This window comes from Microtus oregoni, unplaced genomic scaffold (genome assembly GCF_018167655.1).
Source record: "Microtus oregoni isolate MIOR12 unplaced genomic scaffold, Mior012 000046F_ref0000063, whole genome shotgun sequence".
NCBI classification, from domain to species: domain Eukaryota; kingdom Metazoa; phylum Chordata; class Mammalia; order Rodentia; family Cricetidae; genus Microtus; species Microtus oregoni.
The window spans coordinates 4,165,806-4,189,806 of record NW_024543220.1 but is presented as its reverse complement, the minus strand read 5'-3'; the positions used below and the strand labels follow the sequence as shown (position 1 = coordinate 4,189,806).

General features: G+C 40.7%; 1 pseudogene; it reads left to right on the top strand.

Moving 5' to 3' along the window:
* Nucleotides 1-666: 666 nt before the first annotated feature.
* LOC121435678 lies at nt 667-22,375 on the top strand (annotated as a pseudogene).
* The last annotated feature ends 1,626 nt before the right edge of the window (nt 22,376-24,001 follow it).

The following is a 24,001-nucleotide window of genomic DNA, read 5'->3' as shown; positions in this document are numbered from 1 at the left end:
TTACTGGAGAGAGAATGCAATGTGAAACCCAAGATCTCATGGAGCCACAACAAGGGCTGCCTTTCTATTTGGCTCAGCTAGCATGAAAAAAGGACACTTGGCCAGATGGAGCCTCTTCTTGACCCAGACAAATAAAATAACTTTACTCTCTGAATAACATAGAGTATGAAATAGTCTGTTTATCTCTGCTGTAAAAAAAAAATATTAGAGCTGGCTACTGGACAAAGGTTAGTTTTCAATTGGCATATAGTTCTGGAGCTGCAAGAACAAAGGGCTAAAACTTGTAGCTTATAATAACCTTCTTCATGTCTAGGCATACAGGACAAAAGACAAGGAACACACAGATCATCTCTCTCTCTTTCTCTCTCTCTCTCTCTTTTTCTCCCTCTGTGTGTGTGTGTATGTATGTGTATGTTGTGTATTCTCTTTCACTCTTACTTTAAAGGTATTAAGACCCAATAATAGGAAGTTTATCCTAAAAAATAATCTAATCCTAATCATTGCCCCAAAGGTCCCATGATGAAGAATGATCGCACATGAAAGCAGGGTCACAATAATTTGCAAACAGAATTCATTAAGTTGCTTGCCTTTTATTTTTTTAACTGGTTCTTTTATCTATTTTGACCAATCTTAGTCTCTGCTTACTCTGTCGCATCTGAAAGAAGCATGGGAACAAATTTTGACACTACTTTTGAGACTCTCATGAATGGAATGACCAGCTGGGATCTTCCCAAAGAACCCATTCCTAGTGAACTCCTTATTGGGGAGGCTGCCTTCCCATTGATGGTGAATGACCAGGTACTCATTACTGCCTTTTCCTATGGCCGAGGCAGCCTGGTGGTCATATTCTATGAGGGCTACCTGCCACATGCTCAATTCCCTCCATTTCTTGTCAATGCAGGGAGCTGGCTCTGCCCCTCGCCAGGGGCTCCCATCACAGTGTATTTCTCCTTGGCATCACTGGTAAACATCCTAGGTGACTCTGGTCTAGAGGCACTGGTTTAGCCTAACCCTGGAGACGTTCTGGGTGTTTACTGCACTGATGCCTACAATGACAGTTTGACTGAGAAGCTGGTCCAGTTTGTGAAGCGCGGTGGGGGCTTGCTCATCGGGGGCCAGGCCTGGTATTGGGCCAGTCAACATGGCCATGACAAAGTGCTGTCCAGTTTCCCCGGGAACCAGGTGACAAGTGTGGCTGGCGTGTACTTCACAGATGTCTATGGAGATAGAGACAGATTCAAGGTCTCTAAGAAGGTACCCAAGATCCCACTCCACCTCAGGTGAGTGTGCCATTACAACCCCTTGTAGATTCTAACTCTTTGTAGATAACGCTGGTGTCCCCTCTTCAGTGTGTGTCCATTTGAATGCAAGCAATTATTTTTAGTCATTATTCTAACTGCTGCAAATCAAAAACATGCTCACGAAAATGCCTCAAGGCACAAGAAAAGCCAGTCCATCTGGCCACTCCCTTCTATGGGAAAGCAATCACTTACGAGAAAAGGTCACCCTATTTGCAATTGTTTCTCCACTTGGAGTGCCTGAAACATAGACTGCTCATCAGTGTCCTAAATGAGTCAGAAAACACTGATGTATCTATATGCAGTTGGGCCCAGCCTACTGCAGATGGGAATGTAGCAGAAATCAGAACAGACTGTGTGATACCATGCATATCAGTGGAAAAATCAGCAGGTAAGCAAAGCAATAAATAAGAATTCAATCAGATATTGATAGAAGCCACAAGGGAAAAAGGCGTGACCTGAGATAAACAATGAGTAAAGGCTGGTTAGGCTCTTCAGGGAAGGCGGCAATCAAGTTCGTTTGGAATTCTATGGTATTTCAAGCAGAAGAAATTGAGTATACAGAACTCATAGTTCAGGTGAGAGAACATTAGAAAAGTACACAGGACTGGACCTCAGCCCAAATAGTAGGACAGACTGAAGAAAATAGTGGCATTGTCAGGACCCAGGTTTGGTGGTCACCTTATAGATGCTGGACTTGTGATTAGCCTGCCAAACAGTAGTAAGTCCCCAGATGAGGTGTCTGCCTGGCATTAACTGGAGTCCTGGAGAATAGATGGTGTTTAATAGAGATAAATCCCGTAGAAACCATCAACCTTATGACCTTCTTTCTTCCTGCTTCACTGCATGGACAACCTCTGCCTCACCTAGCTGAACCCACCTGGGTTAAGGTAAGGTAGCCCAGCAAAAGCAGCACAAAAGAAGGCAGAGTCTAGACAATGGCCATAAGTACAAGTGACCAGCAAAAGGAATCCTATGGCTGGTAAATAGAGAGTAGGATGCAAAATAGAGGAGGAATCCATAAGTAGCCCCTGAAATAGACCATGTGAGAGTTCCCGGTGACCTATCTAGGATGATGATAGTTGAGCTCCTAGAAAGAGGCATAGTTGGGGCTTTGTTGCCAAGATAGAATCTAGTGATCTGGGTCAATGGACCAGATATGGAGTAAGAAATGAAAAAGATGAACTGACATTTTTGATCATAATGATTAACAATGATGTCATTTACTGAAACTTCATAGAAAAGATCAAGAATTTAATTTTAGATTTTTTTGTGGGGGTGAGATATTAAAGATTAATTTTGCTTTTGCCATATGTAAAGAAATTACCACAGTGGATTAACAATTTCTCATTTTATATTTCTTATGAAGCATAGGTAGCCAGTTCAGGATAATGGCATGTTCTCCATGATGTAGCCAGCACCATGCTTTCCATCTGTCCCATTTCCACTGTTGCATTAACCTTTTGTTACAACACGAACAACACAGTTCCAGGCTCTATTCTTTTTTTAATTTATTTTCTATTGAAAAAAAATTTCCGCCTCCTCTCAGCCTCCCATTTCCCTCCCCCTCCTCCCACTTCTCTTCCCCTCCCCTCACTCCTCTCCTCCTCCCTCTCCAGTCTGAAGAGCAGTCAGGGTTCACTGCCCTGTGGAAAGTCCAAGGTCCTCCCCCCTCCGTCCAGGTCTAGGAAGGTGAACATCCAAACTGGCTAGGCTCCCACAAAGCCTGTACATGAAGTAGGATCAAAACCCCGTGTCATCGTCCTTGGCTTCTCATCAGCCCTCATTGTTCGCCATGTTCAGAGAGTCTGGTTTTATCCCATGCTTTTTCAGTCACAGACCAGCTGGCCTTGGTGAGCTCCCAATAGATCAGCCCCACTGTCTCAGTGGGTGGGTGCACCCCTCACGGTCCTGAATTCCTTGCTCATGTTCTCCCTCCTTCTGCTCCTCATTGGGACCTTGGAAGCTCATTCCGGTGCTCCAATGTGGGTCTCTGTCTCTATCTCCATCCATTGCCAGATGAAGGTTCTATGGTGATATGCAAGATATATAAATAAAGGACATTGAGTCTATAATTTGTGATCCTAAAGAAGCTAAATAAGAAGGTGAGCCCAACGAAAAACATATAGTTATCCTCCTGGATATGGGAAGTAGACAAGATTGCCAGGAGGGGAAATGTAGGCAAATAGTAACAGAGATTTCTTTTTTTTTTTTTTTTTTTTGGTTTTTCGAGACAGGGTTTCTCTGTGGTTTTGGAGCCTGTCCTGGAACTAGCTCTTGTAGACCAGGCTGGTCTCGAACTCACAGAGATCCGCCTGCCTCTGCCTCCCGAGTGCTGGGATTAAAGGCGTGCGCCACCACCGCCCGGCTAACAGAGATTTCTTAACAATAAACCATAACAATAATTATTTCCTGTGCCTTTCATCCTAGGGATATGTTAAGTTAGGTTGCTGAACTTTGATGCCCTTTAAAACAGTTCCCTTTTCTGTGCTTTATCACTGGGTATCTGGAAATGTCCAGTTGCTTATTTATTTACTTTTGATGTTTTACTTTTTAGAATAAAGCCAAAAAGTTCTGCATCTCAAAAATAAATTTTTAAAACTATATTCTGTTTCCATGTGAAATTTCTTCCTCCCCTCCAGCTTAATAAGTGCATGCTGCATTATTTCTTTATATGCATGAGCAGACATATACATACATATCAGTATTCATCTCTTTCTCTCTCTTTTTTGAGAAACAGTGGAACACACTCTCCATTTTTCTCCACTTACTCTTCCCACTCAATAGTTTTCTGGATTATCAAGCTGGGCATGGCTACATAACAGAATGCTAAGATGCCATGAATGATCTATTGTGCTTCTGTGTGTAGATACCATATGATCTATTCTTAAGTTCCTTAATGATAGACTTGAATTTCCAATATGAGTTTTTATTTCTCCAGTATTTTTACTCCCATAGAGGGGCTGCAATGAATATCATGATAGATACATCTTTATGACCTCACTATGTCCGTGGAATTGGAATGGCTGGCTGATGGGGCATGCATGTGTAATATTGTTAGCACTGCCATGTTACCACTGTTAGAGACTGGGCTCCTAAGGAGCTTACACAGAGACAGAGACTGGTATGCAGAGCCCTCATTAAGAAGCATCCCCAGTGGAGATAAAGAACAAATACAGGGCAGGGACAGAAGGTAAGGGATGAGGCAGTATTCAGTAGGTATTTCTTAGTGACACTGTCACTATCAAGTGAAACACAGAAAGACACATTGTCTGCAACAGAGGACTCTAATAATCTGGGTGAATACTGCAGTTATAGAGTGGATGATTATGTGGCCATTAGAAATCATGTGTTCAGAGACCTCAAGGGGAGAGAAAATATTCACAATGTAGTAGGCAATATTAAGACATGCAGTTCTGTTAAAACGATGCCAAATTCATGGAAATGATACATGTGCAGGTGGAATATGAGCATGAGAAAACAAATGTGGAAACAGGCAGTGTATAACTGGTGATTGTTTCAACTAAAAACATGTTAAATTCTCAGCAGTTTCCCTATAATTACAACATTAAAATCGCGTTTTAAATAACTTTTCCTTATTAAAGCCCTTGACATTAGGAAAATGCTTCTTGATCACGTTAAGATGCAATCCTTTCACCCAAAATCAGGCTATTATTTGAATGTGAAATGTCCCTCACAGGTGCTTGCATCAAAGGCCTGGATTTTTGGCTCATGAGGGCTCTGGCCTTGCCAGTAGGTTAATCAGCTGATTGAGTCATAATTTGATGTCTCTATTAGTAGGTGCTAGAAACTAGAACATGGGTCACAGGAACACTGAAGGCATTTCCTGGAAGGGAGTGTCTTGTTCTGCCTTTTTCCTTCTTCCTTTTCTTTTGTTCTTTCTGCTTCCAAGAAATCTGATATGAGCAGGGTTGCTTCACAGTGTTCTTCCAGCTTGGATGTGCTGACTCAGCACAGCCCAAAAACAATGCAATTAGCTGACCTGAGCAAACCAAGAGCTGAAATGAACTTTCCTCTTTTAAACTATTTTCTTCAGGTACCTTTTCACAATTACAAAAATTTGGCTAACATATTTTATGGTGAGTTTTCTTTTCTCATATACATGCAAATGATGTGGGAGTGTCATATATCAATCTGTTGATTTCATTGGTTAATCAATAAAGAAACTGCTTGGCCTGACAGGTTAGAACATAGGTGGGTGGAGTAAACAGAACAGAATGCTGGGTAGAAGGGAAGTGAGGCAGACACCATGCCGCTCGTCGCCAGGGCAAAAGCGATGAAGTTCCAACCCAGGATGGACGTAGGCTAGAAACTTCCTGGTAAGTGCACCTCGTGGTGCTACACACATTAATAGAAATGGGCCAAGCAGTGTTTATATGAATTCAGTTTGTGTGTTGTTATTTTGGGGCATAAGCTAGCCAGGCGGCCGGGAGCCGGGTGGCAGGAACGCCAGCCCACAGCTCTTTCAACAGAATGGCGCCCAGACATGGATAACTACATCCATAGAAAGCCTGAGAAAGCTTGGGAAAGAATAAAGCATGTTTTCTTGGTAGCAGCAATTTCTTGGGTCTGCTCTGCTTGCTAGAGGCAAGCAAGTGCTCTCATCTAAGAGAGGCTTCCTGACTCAGCTTTAGCTGCAAAACCTTGCAGCTCTTTTAAGAGGTCCTGCCACCAAACACTTAAATGTTGTTGACGAAAAGCTGAATGCATGCTTTTCGGTTTTTAGCCGTAGCAGGGAAAAAGCTATGCCAATTTAAAATGCTAGCTTTCTGGACCATCCTGCCAGGGCAAACTCTGACTCTTTCAAGCAGGCGGTCCTGACTACAGAGCTTTTGAGTGTTGTTTAACACTGTTGCAGCTTGCTTGCTGGCAAGGACCTTGAAACACCATAGAGTGTTGCAATAAAAATGGCTACAGTTAGTACCTCCGCCATGAGGCTGGAAAGCTAAGGAATGGGCTGGATTCAGCCATCAAAGCCATGGCTTTAATCCTAACCATATTGCTCAGTAATTTAAAGGCTCATGTGGTCAGAAAAAGAGAGAGAGATACAGTAAAGAGAGATTAAATGATTTACAGTGTGTTAAAAATATATGCAGGCTAAAAGTTAAAGTTCTTAAAGTAAAAAAAAAAGGAAGAAAGAGAGTAGTTGGGTGCGGTAGTACACACCTTTAATCCCAACACTTGGGAGGCAGGGGTAGATTGACCTCTGTGACTTTAAGGTGTGGTAGCACATGCCTTTAACCGCAATGCCTGGGAGGCAGAGATAGAAGAATCTCTGAGAGTTCAAGGCCAGCCTGTTCTACAGAGTTATTCCAGGACAAAGATATTCAGAGAACTTGTCTCAAAAAGTAAAAGTAAAAGAAATAGAGGTTAAAATAAAGCCACACAAAGATAGAAAATACTCAGAGATCTTGATACTGTACGCTATTATGCTCTCTTTGAATTGTTTGAATGCTGAGTAAAGAGCAACAGTTGCTAAAAGATATTTGTTTATAAATGCTGCTGAACTAATCCGAGGTAGATATTTTGAAAATACCTTGACTTTAAAATTTGGATCTAAGGACATCATGCTTTGGAAAGGAGTTTCTTCTTTTGTTTTTACAGAGAATGAAACCCTGTGGATTGCTTCTATCCCAATATGGGATGATAGACCACGCCCTCCCGAATGGTTGCTGTGAACACCTTCAAATAATTACTTAACTCAATTCCTGACTGAGATGAATCTAGCACACAGGTTATACTCTATAAGACCTGATTAACAGTGCCCCCATTCAGCAGGAAGCAGTTTGGAGAGAAATAACTATGCCCATGTTCCCATATATTGTTTATAAATGTACTTTTACATTTAAAGGGGGAAATTATATAGATATGAATAATTTACATTGGTATGGATTTGACTTTATTGATATAAATTTAAGGTCAATCTTGTTATATGTATATGTATTTCTGATATTGATTAAGGTATTGTGATTGTGTAGTTCATTTAAAAATATAATGTATATAGGTTGTTAAAGGATAATCATCTATAATAGTCAAGTTTGTAGTCATGTTAGATTTTCTAGATGTACATAGATATATTTTAGGTAGACATTCTTCATATCTTTCAAAGACTACAGAATATGACATTCAATGTTTTAATAACTTAGGACTTTTCATGACAATGAGACACTCTGCTCCTGGCAGCATCAATCTACTTCAAGAAAAAGATGGGCATCAAAGAGGATCCTTATGGAGTTTGATAGCCATTTGGGCAGGAAACTGCTCTTGCCTGGGCTGTTGCATAAACTGGACACAAAGAACCCTCAGAGAGAGGACTTCTGAACTTGCCTAATGTCTGCTGGAAACTATGGGCCTGTAGGCTGAAGATGGATGCCCCAAGAGTACAGAAGAACTTTGGGTGACTGTCTAGGCAGCAAGATGTCTCTGTGATTTCTAGAGTTTTGTAAGTTGCTTACTTCTCATTTACTTAGTAATATTATATATAGATAGACAGTTATAGATGTTTTTCTTTGTTATGATAAAAGATAAAATAGATGTAAATATTGTAACTGTAATTCTTGCTTGATAACTGTTTTGTTATATGTAATTTTGCTATGTTAAAGTTAAAGCCTTCTTTTTTTTGTTTAAACAGAAAAGGGGAAATGATGTGGGAGTGTCATATATCAATCTGTTGATTTCATTGGTTAATCAATAAAGAAACTGCTTGGCCTGATAGGTTAGAACATAGGTGGGTGGAGTAAACAGAACAGAATGCTGGGAAGAAGGGAAGTGAGGCAGACGCCATGCTGCTTGTCGCCAGGCAAACACGATGAATCTCCGACCCAGGATGGACGTAGGCTAGAATCTTCCTGGTAAGCACACCTCACGGTGCTACACACATTAATAGTAATGGGCCAAGCAGTGTTTATATGAATACAGTTTGTGTGTTGTTATTTTGGGGCACAAGCTAGCCAGGCAGCCAAGAGCTGGGTGGCAGGAATGCCAGCCCACAGCTGCTTCAACATACACACAATAGGATGCCATGATGTACATAAAAATATTATATATATATGAAATGATTACATCAAAAGAATTGGCATATCCATTACCTCACATATTTATCACTGCTTGTAATGAGGACATTTACAATTTCCTTTTAGTGATTTTGAAATACACAGAACTATTTAGTATCATTGCTATGGTGTGTGATAGACCGTACAATCAACTCCTCATTTCTAACCTAAAATTTTACCCTTTAGCTAACAAGGTGATGACTAGATAGATATAAATTATTGAAGACAGTCCAAAGTGACATTTGAAAGCACCAATATGCAAAAAATGCAAGTTGCCAAATAATCTAAGAATATATTAGAATTTCTGTTAATATAAAATTAATATAATTCACATAAACCTACATCTTATATATGTCCATGGAAAATGTTTTAATTTGAATAAGAACATTAAATACTCACTGTTTTTTTGTTAATTGAATTTTAATATATTAGAAAATATTTTCAGAAATAAAAATGACATATGGTGGAATTTCATAATTTTAGAAAAAATACTTTGAAAAGTGGTTTTACTATGCTTAAGTAACAATCATTGGCAGTCAGTAGATCTCAGTTCATTTCTTTGTGTGTGTGTGTGCGTGCAAAACTAAACTCCTCTTAACAAGCAACTTCAGGTGGAGGTTATTTTCTACTTCATTTCATAAAGATCAATTAATGTTAGTGGAATTTTAATGTTTCACTCTGTGCTTCTATGGTGTTATGCTTTGATATGAAGGATGCATTTGCAAATGTGTTACTGTGTAGCTGTTTATCTCTTGGTAATATTCCTGAGATAACCGAACAAGACTTAACTAATGGCATGGTGCTTGAATCAGAGAGTCCTGAATCTGAACCCCAGTTTTTCATTTTTCTTGGTCCTATGCCCATGAGCAAGTTAGTTGACCTCATTAAGCACCATTAACTAATTGATGCCTTGTGTTTGAGTGCTGAAAGCTATTAAAGGAACAACCCCAAATGGATTTTCTTGTTGTTTCCTTTCTTCAGTATATAGTATCTCTTACTTCGCTCATATGAAGTTTGTTGAATGTTTGCTTAATTCTATACATCATTCTTGCCAATGGTATTTAGACCTTAACACAAACAATTGCTATGTAAATAAATTTTTGTGTTGCTGCTTTTTATAACCTGATTTAAAAAACAACTGAAAGAAAAGCAATGCCACACTGAAGTAGTTGAGTGTTTGGAATTTTCATTAATGTTTCTCACAAAGAATTTACTCACATGTGTCTATGTGTGCGACCAATTGTTGGTGTCATTACACACTCCTACTTTGTCTTCTGGTTAAAAATAATTTGCTATTTAAGAAGAACCTCATAGTGAGAATTTTTAGTCACAATATAATGTCAAAATTTTCCATAGAAACTTATTTTCTTTTGTTGAATGTGAAGAATTTAATAGTTTTGTCCTTTAAGGGAGAAAGAAAGGAACCCTATAATCCTTTCATGATCATGTCACATCTTTAAAATAGTTTGACTTTCTCTATTAAAGCAAACAAGATAACATGCAATGTAAAATGTCTTTTATTAAAAAATTTAAGGTATCATGGTATTTGAAAATCTGGTTATTAAAAATCTAAACAATTAATATCAAACACTTGACTTCAAGGTGCTTTCTCTATCATGCATCTCTTAGCTCTGAAGATGCAGATCCTCTTTATACAAACTCAACATGAACACCCTGAGGACAGAGCCCTCTCCCATCCCTGTTAAACCAGAATTGTCTTGGAGTTCCACTTTACCATACTTCCCACTCCTGAGCACATCGCCTGGCACTGACTCCATGTTAGCCACTTGGCCACTACTTGCTAATGTTTCTTCTAGTCTACCAGAATGTACAGCTTGGACAAGATCTGAATGTCATCTGTCCTGCCCAATGTTTCATTCTGTCACCACATTGGGGTCTTGATTAGTTTTGTTTTCCCTGTCAGTTAAAAATTAACAGGCAGGAAAAGTCTCTAGGAGACAAATAGCAGCAGGGAAAATCTCAAACACAGCAGACAGATTCAGCTGGTAAAGGAAGGCTTTTTTAAGGGGTACAAAGGCCCATAAATGCACAAAAAGACAGAGCAAGAAAGATCCTTCACAAAGCAGAGCAGGGATACCTCTCCTAGAGTCCTGGGGATTTTTGCAATCTTTGAAGGTTCTTCCTTCCCTAGCTTATGGTTTGTCAGTTTGAAGAAAGACAGAATAGCAAATCTGCCCACAGCTACTGTGGAACATATCCAGATTAGACTGTGAACTTGTTGAGCCAGTCCCTTGGCAGGCCCCTACTCATAATAACAAAGGCTCACCAGACCTTTGCTTTAAGCTGAGAGGCTTCAGAGGGTAAGTAAGAAACCAGTCATCTTGGAATTTCATCATCTTTATTGTCTAGTTATGACCCCTGTCCTAACTCGTTGCCTACCGGGAAAACTAAATCCCAGTCCCTCAATTCGTACTTTTATATTTCATATAATCCATAAACATTGAACATTTCCAAGAAAGAATGTATGTGAATTGAATGAACCAATGTCCTGTACAAGGACTCACAACCAACGGTCATGGAAAATTTAAACCTGTGACTGGGAAATAGCACATAAGCAGGTGGACATGGAAGGTTTTGCTGGTGATGCTATACATGGCTAAGGCACATGCTATATGTACCTAGCCAAGGACTGGATTAGCTTGTTCAAACTGTTGTCCCAAAGGACACATTTCTAAAGCAATAGAAATTGATCATCTCATAGGTTTTGAAGGCTATTATCTAAATCAAAATATTTGTAAGTTAATCCCTCTTGAGTATGTGGGAATGACTGTACAGTGCCTTTCTCTAATTCTTGTATTTTGAAGGCCATCTTTGCTGGTCTATCCCTTAGCTTCTAGAAGCATCATCTTGGTGATATCATTGCGTGAGGACCTGACTTTGCAAACTCTGTTTTAAAGAAAAGGCTTCGTCTTAAGCCATAAAAGGAGCAGGGGCTAATTTCAGCTCCAGAAATGTGTTGCAATAGCAGAATTTGAACAGATACCTAGAAAATACCCAATTAATGAGCTAGGATCATAAAATTTAATGAGGTCTAGATTCTTCTGAAAGGCATCTGTCCTTGAAAATAACTTGTCAGTAATTTATGGCCCCTTGTTAGGATTTTCGCATCCCCAAACCTGAACAATGATTTCAGAAACTATCTTCCCCTATACCCTCCTTATCCAATCCCAAGCTGAAAGGATGTGAACTCCTCTGATTAGGTTGTTTCCCTTTTGAAAGTTCTACCCTGCCAGGACTCCCTGCCACACTTTCCTTACCCACCATGCTGGGGTGCTGGAAAGGTGTTAGTCCAAACTTGAGTTTATATATTAAAAAACCCTCACATAATTTGCATCAGAAATACAGCTCTGTGAATTTATTTGGGGGCCAGAAACTTGGGCATAACAATTGACACTTGGTATTCTTCTTGGATGAGTGTTCAGTATATAAGGATGCTGACCATATTGGGACACCCTACTTGAATATGTTTTGATCTTAACCTAGCTAGCTACGATGCTAATTTTAATCTAGGTCACATTCTGAGGTGCTGCAGTCTACACTTCAACATATGAATTTGTTGTTGGATGCAATTCAAACCATGACAATGATCAGTATTGTGTTCCTTGTTTATCACATACAGGGTCTCTAAAAATCCCATCTTCATAGTGTACTTATATGCATAAACAATCATTAGCATGTTAGTGCCTTACCGTATATCAGAAACTATATTAGGTAGTGCATTAGTGATCTCTTTAAACTCTCAGAAATAGATGAGAAATGGTGGTTTTGAGAAGGAAAGTAGTTTTCATCTGATTATCTAGTTACTGAGAACCAAAGAGCAGTCTCTGCTTACAAAATGGCACCCACTGTCTTAGGGCATGGATCCACATTAGACCTAAAAAAGCTTAAAAATAAAAGAGGGCTTCTAGACCCACAAAAGTGGGAGGCAAACACAGCTTTTTGGTAGCCACATTTCTTTCTTAGGTAGGCTCTGTTGCCTGGCATGGAGCAGAGATGCTACTCCTTTAAGAGAGGGCTACCTGACTCTGCATTAGCACCAAAACCTGCACTGCTTCTTTAAAAGATGGTTGTTCTGTCTCTTCTGGAAGGTCCTGTAGTTAAATGGAGTTTGTGAGCAGTGTGCTACTAGTTGCTTAATGGTAATAAAGACCTGCTGTGTCCTTGGAGCTGGGGTGGTGAATGTGGCTAGCAGAGGTGGTGAATGTACCTCCACCATATTAAAAGGCTGCAAGAGGTGGAGCCAGCACCCAGGGCAGAGACCACACTGCTTACCATTTTAAAAGTGCTTCTTGTCAGAAAAGGATTTCAGATATACAATAGGACAGATTCATACATAAAAGACTTCCAAATAAGACACAGAGTGTTTTAAAAATGTACATAGGTTTGGGAGAAAGAGGAAAAAGAATATAGACAGTTATAAAAAGAAGTAAATAGTTTTTAAAAATAAATGAAAGTCTTCAAACGTACAGTGATAGTAATTAAAATAAAAAAGTACAGACAGATATAGATTAAAAGAATAAAGAAAAAGGTAAGCTATGTAAAGATGGAATATACACAGAGAGTCTGGATTATGTTTATTATTGTGTTTTCTTTAAATATTTTGACTACAAGTGAGCAAATACAGAGAGATATTTCGTTGTATGGACCTCTAAGTTAAACCAACATAAAGGTATCTTGATTTTAAAATTTGGGTGTAAGGATAGGGTGTTTTGGAAGAGCGGTTCTGCATTTGTTTCTACAGAAGATGAGAACCTGTGGATTCCTTCTAGGTTAATGTGGCTTGATGGAACAAACCCCCCCACACACTGAAAGGCCTTCACTAACCCTAAAATACTTTGCCCAACAAACAGCAGCAAGTAGTTTGGAGAAAACTGTGCCCAAATTCCCAATATGATTGTTTATAAATGTTTATGTTTATTTTAAAGGGTTGGTTATAAATGGTTAATGAAAATAAGGGGGATATGATATAGAGATGAATATTTTACCATGGTATGGTTCCTGTACTGATACATATTTCAGGTCATTTTGTTATATGTTTATTTCTATGCTTTTTAAATCTATTATGCTTATATATCTCATTTTAAAATGTAATGTATAATTAAAAATTACAGATTAGTAGTCATCTATAATAGTCAAACTTGTAGTCATGTTAGGTTTTCTAGATATACAGAGCTATATTTCAGTTAGATAATCTTTAACATTTCAATGACCTATGGAATATGGCATTTGAAAGGTTTTTTAGAATTTAGACTTTTCTCGACAATGAGACATGTATGCTTATGGCGGCACCAATTACTTCAGAGAGGTTGATAGGCATTGGAGAAACTCTTTATGGAATTTGCCTTCAATATGACAAAGTAGTTTTCTTGCCATTTTGGCAAGAAATTGTTCTTGTCTAGACTGCTTGACAATAAGTTGTATAAACTGGACACACGAGACCCACAGAAAAATGTCTACTGAACTTTCTTAAAGAAGTTGGGACAGTCCTTTAGGGTTCCCACTCCATGAAAGAGTATCATTTTGCAAGATACACAAGAAAGTGACTGGCAAACTGCCAATTTAGTGAAACAGCCTTTCAGATTTCCTGCTTCATGGAAAAGTCTGCCAGATATTATGTGCTTGTAGGCTGAAGATGGATGCCCCTATGGTACAGAGGAACTTTGGTTGACTGTCTAGGCAGCAAAACGTCTTAGTCAATTCTAGAGATTTGGAAGTTGCTTAAAAGGTACTTCCTATTTACTTAGGTACTATTTATTATATCTTTCTGGTGTCTTTGATGGGGTTGAAGACAGATAGTTATAGTTTTCCTTAGTTATGATAAAAGATAAACTAGATATGAAAATTTAGACTCATAAAGAAATATTGTTACTGTAAAATCTTGTTTGATACCAGTTTTCTATATGTAATTTTACTGTGTGAAGTTCAAAATTTCCTTTTTATTTAAACAGAAAAGGGGATATGATGTGTGATATACTTCTGTATATCTGATGCTCTTATTGGTTAATTGTTGTTTTGGCCGCCTGACTAGCTTACACCCAAAATAACCACACAAAAGTCTATTAATTAAATCACTGCCTGGTTCGTTATCTCTAAACTCTAATTTTCTAACTCTCACATCTAGATTTAACCAATTTCTATTAATCTGTATATCACCACGAGGTTGTGGCTTACCACTAAAGGTTCAACAGAACTGATTCTGGTGGCTCCAAGGCAGTTCTCTCTCTCTGCTTTCCTTCTCTGAGAGTTCAGTTCTGTCTTCTCCACCTACCTAAGTTCTGCCCTATCAACTAAGCCAAGGCAGTTTCTTTATTCATTATCCAGTGAAAACAACACACAAACAGAAGGAACTCCTACACTAGTTAATGAATAAAACTGCTTTGGCCTATGGTAGGGCAGAATATAGTCAGGCGATAAGAGATATAGAAAGAGAGTAGGCAGAGTCAAGGAGATGCCATGTGCCTGCTGAAGAAGAAAGATGGCGCAGGTACCTTACAAGTAGGCCACAGCTTTGTGGTGATAAATGGATTAATAGAAATGAGTTGATTTAAGATGAAAGAGCTAGCTAGGAATATGCCTAAGCTATTGGCCAGTTTTTGATTAATATAGTTTCTGTGTGAATGTTCAGTTCTGGGTAGGCAGGAATGAAAAAACCCTATCCACTTTCAATGAATTTAGTGACTGTGTATATGATGTACATGTATGTGTGTGCACATGAGTCTTATGTGCATGTAAATGTTTGTGGGTGGATGCACATGCTATGGCAGTTGGTTCTCTCCTTCCAGGGATTGAACTCAAATCATCAGGGTTGGTGGTGAGTTCCTTTACCCTCTGAACCATCTCACCTGCCCTAAATAAGAATTCCTTAAAAAATATATGGCAATATAAATTAAGTATAAGTAAAAAAATATTTGTAACATGTTCCTGTTTCTGTGCATAGGAGGAGTGCTGTCTCTCTCCAATATGCTGGGTTTTCCAGCATTGTTTATATGCTTTTAGAATGTTCAAGACATATGAAATTTGAGCTAGAATATTCACTTGGCTGACTAAAATCAAGAATTCTTGGAGTGATTTATTTGGAGAATGTGTATTATAATATATATGAATAAGACCATTGCCTCTCTCTTCAAATCTATAATAACCTCAATTATGAGAAGAACTGGTGTTCAGTGTGTTGCTAAGAAAGAACAAAGATGAATAATGATATGTGATTAATTTTGAGATGATAAAATATGCACTGTGTTGATAAGACACACATTATTTAATCCCCAAACACTATTAGTAAAAAAAAACAAAGATTGTGAACCTTGTCATCTTTCTCTACTTGGTGTGCTAGAGTGAGCGGCTCATTACCTGAATACAGTCTCTTCAGCTCTCTCACTTTCTTCCCAGGTGTTGGGAGGAGATTAAGCATGACCAGGAGCAGCTTCTGGATGGCATCTCTGAGTTGGACATTAAGACTGGAGGTGTCCCCTCACAGCTGTTGGTGCAAGGGTCCCTGACCTTCCCTCTGGGGCTCAATACCTCCCTTGGCTGCTTCCTAGCAGCTGCCCACTATGGCCGTGGTTGTGTGGTATTGGCTGCCCACGAGGCCATGCTCTCAGCTCCTAAGATGGAGCCCTTTTGTTCAATGCTGTATGTTGGTTGGCCAGAGACCAGAGAGAAAATATTGGGGTGAACAAAAGTCTCAAGAGTCTGTATTTTGTATGATTAGAGCATGGCTTGAATTGCAGTCTGGGGTCCCATTTGACCAATGACACGTGTGTCTTTTGCTATGGGGCTTATAGTGACCAGGATGTCAAGAAAATACAGGAATTTTTTGTTGAAGGCAAGGGGTTGCTCATTGGTGGCCAGTCCTGGTGGTCGGCTTCCCAGAACCCAGTCAGCTCTGCTTTGACTGATTTCCCTTGGAATGTCATCCTCAACAACTTAGTCTTAGCATCCTGTCTCTTACCCTCAGCCCAGGCTGTTTCCCTGTCCTTCTTACAGAGACAAGGAACTACTACTTTCAAAAGGCTCTCTGTAAGTTCCAGGCTATGTTGAAACACAAGGGTGAGAACTTGGAAAAGAAGTGTTTGGCAAGGTTAGGAGTAGATGACACAGCCTTCCTTCAGATTCCTGCACAGGGTGTTCCTGCTTATATATCTCTGTATCGGCTCCTGAAGAAGATGCTGTGACAAACTGGCCTTCCAGCGGTGAGCAAGAAAATCCAATTTCTAGTCACTTCTGTGAGGCTGCAATGTTCCATCTGGCCACAGAACTGGCACATTCTGGGACTGATTGCTCCCAGCTAGCTGAGGGTCATGGCTCTCAGACCAGCTCCTCCAATCTCTGCCCCTCGGAGCACCCCATCACTGTGGAGATCAATGGAACCAATCCAGGTACAGAGTGGGCAGAGAATGCTGGCAGTATTCTTGGCCTGGCAGAAGGTGGGTTTGGCTGACTTTGCAGAACCTGGGAGGTTCTGATCCTCAACAAGGATAGCTCCTTGCTTTGCTACATACTTCCAAGACAATGGAAGCTGGGGTGGTGCTTAATTAAGGCCAAGGAGGAAAGGATACAGGAAGTGTGGATGCTGACTTGGAGGTCATGGAAGAAAAGCTGTGTCTGTGGGAGGCTCCAGGTAGAGTCAGTCCAGTAGGAACACAGAACTCAGCCTTCTCTGTGTCTTGTCAGGTGATAGTGATGTCTGGATGAGCACTGGTCTCTACCTTCTGGGAGGACAAAGCGCAGAGGTCTCTCTCTCTGAAGCTGCAGCCTCTGCTGGCCTGAAGGTAAGGCTAGACACTTGGAACCAGCACAGCCCCAAACATAGCCAAGACTCTCTCACACCACAGTTACTTGTTTATATCTTCCTCCTTTACACAGAAGGATTCCAGGGGAGGGTTCTTCTGCCTTTTTTATAGATGGAACAACAGAAACTCCAAACTTCTAATGACCCAGGGTCATTCCTAAGCCTGATTTCCAATTTTAGCTCCTTTGAGGGATGGGGAAGAGTTATTTTACATACCATTACTTGATGAGGGAAGTCCTTCTGTCTATGTGTTGCTCTTATTGGTTAATGAATAAATCTGTTTTGGCCAGTGACTTAGCAGAACAGAGGGAGGCAGGGAAAATTAAACTGAATGATGGGAGAAAGAAGGTGGGATCCGAGAGAAGCCATGTAGCCCTGTCGGATACAGATGTCAGAACTTTCCTGGTAAGCTACAGACTTGTGGCAATACACAGATTAACAAAGGCTATTTTAAGATGTGAGAAATATGCTTAAGCTATTGTCCAAACAGTATTGCAAGTAATATGGTCTTTGTGTGAATATTTCGGGGCTGAGCAGCCAGGAAAAAACAAGCAGCTTCCTAAAACAAGTACTAACCATTTTTTCCTGAATGCAGAGGCCTGAATTTGTCCCCTTCACCTTGACTCCTACAAGGTATGATTAATCCCATTACCTGTATCATGAGGAGAAATGACCTCCAAGCAGAATTCTTCTGCCCTCTTAGTTCTGACCGTCATTTTCTGCTACACGTAGGGGCTCTTATATCAGCATTCTGAGATATCAGGTTTATCGGCTTCAACCTGACAACAAAAATGCAGTCCCACAGAGCACATTGGCATGAGCTGAACAGAGGGAAGCGGATGAGGTCTCTGCCTCCTGCCCAGACTCTGCAGCATCTGGACTGACTTGTGTCTGTTCACAACGGGTAGATTAAGAAGACCTGTCTCACATAAAATATCAGAGCCACCCTTTTATTTATGTCCCATGTAAAAGTCCAGGATTCTGCCTGGTAGTGGGGTACCATGAGCCCCTTATCAATTATGCTTGAAAACTGGGCAACTCCCATTGAATGGAAGTCACTGTTGGACTGTTGTACACCCCCCAAACAACACTTTAGGTACTTTTAAGTCCAAAAGACTTTGGATTGCTATAGTTATGTAGCCTGCATGCATCCTTCATGGAAAAGGGAAGTTAGGATTTCCTGTATGACATCCACCTTACATATGCCCCTAACTAAATTCTATATGTTTCCTGAGTGCTCTAATTTCCTTCATGTGGTATAATTGTCTGTCCAGGTGCAGATTGGATGTCACACTGATGACTTAAGCAAGGCCAAGAAGCTATCTCGAGCCCCTGTCGTAACTTGCAAATATCGTATAGACAAAACACAACAGTCAGTCTCCTGCCGCTGGGGTGGTCTCCTGTACATCATTGTGCCCAAGGACTGTCAGCTTGGTCCTTTCTCTGTTACCATCAAGAAAGCAGTACCTGCCCCATACTACCAGCTAGGTGAGTCGACTGGGCACTGAAAAAGATTGAGTTGCAGGTGCTTTGGTGACTATGAGGTTATTATTGAAGTATAACAAGGATCAATAGATGGGGAGAGGCAGAACTATTCACAAATCCACAGGCAGGGGGCAGAATTACCCTTGTCTCTAGATATTTTGGGTAAAAAGGAGAGGGGTCTAGTAGTTTGTCCTTTACCTACAGCCTATGAACCTGCATGATAGCATGACATTGTTTAGGTGTTTTCCTTCTAGAATTTCATTCCTCTGTGTCTCTCTCGCCCCCTCCCTCCCTCCCTCTCTGTCTCTGTCTCTCTCTCTTTCTCTCTCTCTGTTTTTCTATGTCTCTGTCTCTCTAGTCAATAAAAAATGGGTGGCAGGTTCTATGCTATATAATTCCAGGGAAGACATCACTGGAGGAGTGGAAGAGCTGTATCCAGGGTAACGTGGGCCCCTGGGGAGAACTGGCTACAGACAACATCATCCTGACAGTACCAACTGAAAACCTCAAGACTCTGGAGGACCCAGAGCCTTTGCTGCAGCTCTGGGATGAGATTATGCAGGCTGTGGCGAGGCTGGCAGCCCAGCCCTTCCCTTTCCAAAGACCTGAGAGAATCGTTGCTGATGTGCAGATCTCAGCTGGTGAGTGCTCCAGGGGAGTGCTCCCAGTAAGCAAACTCTGTTTTGTTATTATTTTACCTTTCTTGTAGTACCCAAGCTTTGTAAAACATAATTTTGTTATTAAAATGCAAGGGAGAAGAACAGAAATGCATGAAACACGATGGACAGAAAGATGTTTATAAATAAAAGGTCAATAATTGGCATCTTACATGATGCAATTTTGCAAGACAGTAATTATGACCAGAAACTCGGTGCTGGGAGGTCTCCAGGGGCTGTCAAGATCTTTTCAAAAAGAGTATTTAAGATGGACTACTTTCCTCAGACATATATCAAAACTGAAATGGAGGGGAGGTGCATAAAGCAGTCTGAGGTAGATATGGAAACCAAGGACTTTGCAGAGAAGATACATAAATGTCGGGAATCAATTCAGAGTCCTGTTCCCTATGATAAGGAAGCTAAATTTTTATCTACAAAGCTATCTCTATCATGACATGCAAATCTGGTTAACAATGCTGATTTGTGGGAAAACTGACATTACCCTAGCTTCTCTAGTCTGGACAATAGGGCATCATGTCATAACCTCACAGGCAAAGGAAGATCTTGAAAACCAAGAATTAAATTCCAGCAAGGACAGTTCTGTAAAGTATCTTCCCACCCTTTAGAGTCAGAGTGAGGATGAAGACAAACCTAATTGGTTGAATCTGTGAAGGTGTCAATTGCTGAAGAAAAGTCAAACAGCACAGATATTCTGGAATCAGTGGATATGAGCAGAATTGTGGAGGAAAAGCTCAACAGTAGAAGGAGAAAGTGGAGGCAAACTGTGCTTTCATGCTCCATCTTTGTCTTTGCATCCTCAGGCTGGATGCATTCAGGGTACCCCATCATGTGCCATCTGGAGTCTGTGCAGGAGCTCGTCAGTTTGGAAGACATGAAAAGTAAGGGCCTGTGGGGACCCATCCATGAGCTGGGTCACAATCAGCAGCGCCGTGGCTGGGAGTTCCCTCCCCACACCACCAACGCCACCTGCAATCTCTGGTCAGTCTATGTGCATGAGACAGTCCTGGGGATTCCCAGGGCTCAGGCCCACTCTGCATTGAAACCTAAAGAACGAGAGAAGAGGATCAGAGACCATCTTCAGAAGGGAGCACCTCTGGATAACTGGAATTTCTGGACAGCGCTGGAGACATATCTGCAGGTATGGAGCACAAATTCAAGGAGAGGATGCTGACAGATGAATCAGTCATGTAGTAACCTGCCTCCTAAGAGTGCTCCAATTCCTACATGACCCCCAAAATCTGTGGCCACCCCTGGATGTGGGTCATTCCTGTCATCTCTCAGCTCATACATTTGTACGATAAAACTGACACCTCTCCCAATTCCAGACCCCGGATTTTAGAATATAAAAGGAAATGAAAAGTATTCTGAGAAATTACATAGCACGTTTTTCTGTGCTGTACTCAGCTTTGATGTAGAGGTAAGGCCCTGAGTCATATTCTAGACTCCTTTGCTTACAGTCTTTGCCCTTCATCCTTAAAGAAGTTTCAAAATAGCCATTGTTTGGTTATGATTTGTTTGCCTCACCTTTATGGGTTGAGTGACTGTTACCAGCCTCTATAACAGCAAAGACATATATACAGGGCAACTGCATTACAAGTAGGTATTGTAGAAAATGTATCTCCTAACAAGGTTCCAGGCTTTGGCTACCTCACTGTAAGCAGAAGCATTGTTTACATAAATGATAACCAACCAATGGGAGAGCAATGAAGTCATAAAATTTAGTACATTTCCTGTGGGTAAGCATCTAGCTTTGTCCCCTCACTAAAAACAAGCTTCCAGTTTTCCAGTTTTCATTTCTGGTCACATCAGACATCTTGTGCTATATATTTCAATCCTGTGCAAAAGGCTTATAGAGCTTACTTGTCACAGAGGTTTATAAACCATAAGCTAAGAATTCAGCCAAAGTGTTCAAAAGTGCCTACTTAAACAGCAATGTTGAAATAGGAGTGGCAGGGCTGAGTCCCCGGCACCCGGCCGCCCCCACAGCTAGCTTTACCCGAAATAATTACATGGAAACTGTATTCTTTTAAACACCGCTTGGCCCATTTCCATCTAGCCTCTTCTAGGCTAGTTCTCGCACCTGGACTAGCCCATTTCTAATAATCTGCTGTAGCCCACGAGCTGGTTTACCAGGAATGATCTTAACCTGCATCTGCCTGGAGTGGGAGAATCATGGTGACTCAGCTTCTTTCTCCCAGCCTTCTGTTCTGTTTACTCCTCCCACCTATGTTTTAACCTATTAGGACCAAGCAGTTTCTTTATTGCTTAACCAATGAAATCAACAGATTGATATATGACACTCCCACATCACAGCAGATCTGGAACCTAGTGTTGGGATTTAACAGCAAGCCCTGGCTTCGTAGACTGCTACACTCTAATGTTTCCCTTCACTGATTTTGAAGACTGGATGAGATATGGTCTCAGTCAATGAGCAACTCAACTCAGTCAGGTTGGGAAAAAACTTAAGATCTGGATAATACATTAAAAAATAAAGCTAATAATAGTAACTGCCTTTTATTGAGTGGCTCTTTATCCATTAGGGTTTTAGAGAGCATCTTTCCTAGATTGTGGGATAGAGTTTGACTCTCAAGGGCTGTTGTGATCCAAAAAAGCAGCATTTATATGGAAACACAGAACTGGAGATGGGACAAACAACAGGTTCGAAGGTGATGGAAAGTGGTTCCTGATGGCGAGATATATCTAGGACCATGCACACAGGCAGCATTCACATTTGCAAACTCAACACCATATTCCTCCCTTTCTTTATCTTTCCAGCTTCAGGAGACCTTTGGGTGGGAGCCATTCATCCAGCTCTTTGCTGAATACCAAACCCTTTCTGATCTCCCCAACGACAATGAGAGCAAGATGAACTTATGGGTGAAGAAGTTCTCTGAAACCATGCAGAAAAACCTGGTCCCCTTCTTTGAAGCCTGGGGCTGGCCTGTCCAGAAGGAATTGTCTGAGAGCCTGGCCCACCTGCCCTCCTGGCAGGATCACCCCATGAAGGTGTACATGAGTGTGGAGAAGTAAGGGATGTGGAGCAGGAGGGGCAGCGGTGCAGTGGGATGAGAAAGAACCACACTGCCAGCTTCACCACTGTGTTCTGGTTTGAGATTCTCACTGCCTTAACTATTTTTCTCAATCATTTGTCTTTAAAATGTATTTTGGGTTGTTTTCAATATCATTCCAGTCTCTCTTTAGAGCCCAGAGCTCCTGTGATAAAGAACCTAGAGAATGTCCCTTCTGACATCCCATCAGCACATCCTCAACTCAGGAACCATTTCCTTAGATATTAACATTCCATTGGTACTTGATGTGTGCTTTGCATTTGAAAGGTGTTGAGGAAATACTCACTATATAAAAGAATATGAAGGTTTCTGGACATAAGGAAGAGTCAGTCCATTATCCTAGGAGCTGTGCATGTTGTTTTCTGAGTTACATGGATAATAATTCCAGCAGAGTTTCAAGGCCAATACAGTTAACATTACCTCATCATCATACAGGAGAAAATGACAGGGATATTAAACAAGATTTAGAGTCAAAACAGAAAAGAGAAAGATTCATGGTTTGGCAGATGTCCATAACAATGACAGACTGTATATCTTATTCTCAACAAATTTCCAATTTTAGCAAAAATTTGCCCAAAAGATAGACAAAAGTTTGGTAATCTCTATTCTTTTCCTATGTTCATTATTGCATTTTGACTAAATACCAGATCAAATCTCTCAAAGGTTTTGGTATATAATTTTCTCTATACCTCAACATAGACTCATCTGTCTTAGGGGGACCAGCCTTGGGAACAAATTTGAACCAAGGTATTTCAGTTCTCAGGATACTTGTATTCTTAATTGTGATGGGAAGAGGGAATGAGTCCAGGGATAATGCTGGAATTAGCAGGTTACTTAGGAGACAAAACCAAAACCTAAGCTTGTACACATCATCTCTATGTAGGACTTGGAGCTCTGTGGTGGTTTCTTCTAATTCCTGCAGACAAATGCTAGTTTAACCTCTGTTTTAATGCTCATGATTTTGAGTCTGTGGCTGCAACAGATTACTCTTGGATGCATAAAAACCCATTCTCTGCTCACAGTTTTATTGTTCTAAGTTTAGAAACCTTATGAGGAGAAAATATATTCAAGAATAATTAAGTGCAGTCAAAGTCCCTGTCTGAGCATTGGAGGGGGGTCCCCAACTGAAGAACTGTTGGCAATGGGTGGCTGCTGGGAGGGGAGTCCACTTTCTTCAGAGCTGTAGCCCCCAAGAGGCAACCTATGACTTACATCACTCACATTACAGGCTGCACTAAGTGGACTTTGTGCATTTAATCAATGAGCATATAAATGTGGGGGGAACAGATATCTGGGGATGGGAGGTGTGGGGAAAACATGGAGTGGTTTTGATCAAAGCACCTTATGTGTGGGTATGGTATTATCAAACAATAAAAAAGAACAACAAGCCAGATGCACCCAGCTTTTCTAGATGGGAGTTTGTTCTTGTAACTTCTCTTAAACTAGACACTTTGGTTTGGTCGCCTTCTTGTACGAGGCATTTGGTTTCTTGGATTGGGTCTCTCTCATGAGCCACCTTCTTTCTTGGAGCCAAGGCCCCATTAGTTCTCCTGTGTGTGCAGTAGAAAGGGTCAAGCTGTTTTGGAAG